This window comes from Penaeus monodon, chromosome 29, assembly GCF_015228065.2.
Source record: "Penaeus monodon isolate SGIC_2016 chromosome 29, NSTDA_Pmon_1, whole genome shotgun sequence".
Classification (NCBI taxonomy): domain Eukaryota; kingdom Metazoa; phylum Arthropoda; class Malacostraca; order Decapoda; family Penaeidae; genus Penaeus; species Penaeus monodon.
This window is the reverse complement of record NC_051414.1, coordinates 28,499,377-28,499,742: the sequence shown is the minus strand read 5'-3', so window position 1 is coordinate 28,499,742 and position 366 is coordinate 28,499,377. Positions and strand designations below refer to the sequence as shown.

Genomic DNA, 366 nt, shown 5'->3' with positions numbered 1-366 from the left:
TGTGTTATCTCAACATCAAGATTCTTTCATTTTTGGGAGGAGAATGTTTCTGGTCGTATCAAACATTCCATAGAGAGAAATAGCATTACTGTCAAAGTACAGGACATGAAACACGAGCCCGCTGCTGCTGTGCCATGCCCGCCTGTGGCACTGGGCACTGGGAGAGAGGGGAGAGAGTGCCACCCATGGGCATCCTTCCTTCCTGTTATCCTTAGCATGTACTACAGCCATCCTAGTCCTTTTGTGAATCTTGTTGTATTTTACTAGTTTCTACGATATTCATTCACACAAAGGAAAAAAATCAAGAGAGCTATGTTGTGTTTACATTTTTGTACTGTCGCCCCGCTTTTTGGTACTCATCAAAAC

General features: G+C 43.4%; 1 protein-coding gene across 1 annotated transcript in view; it reads right to left on the bottom strand.

Annotated features, from left to right (window-relative positions):
- Window positions 1-366, bottom strand: part of LOC119591819 (ryanodine receptor-like) — a 115,587-nt gene that overhangs the window by 4,691 nt on the left and 110,530 nt on the right. The gene's annotated exons all lie outside the window — the stretch shown is intronic.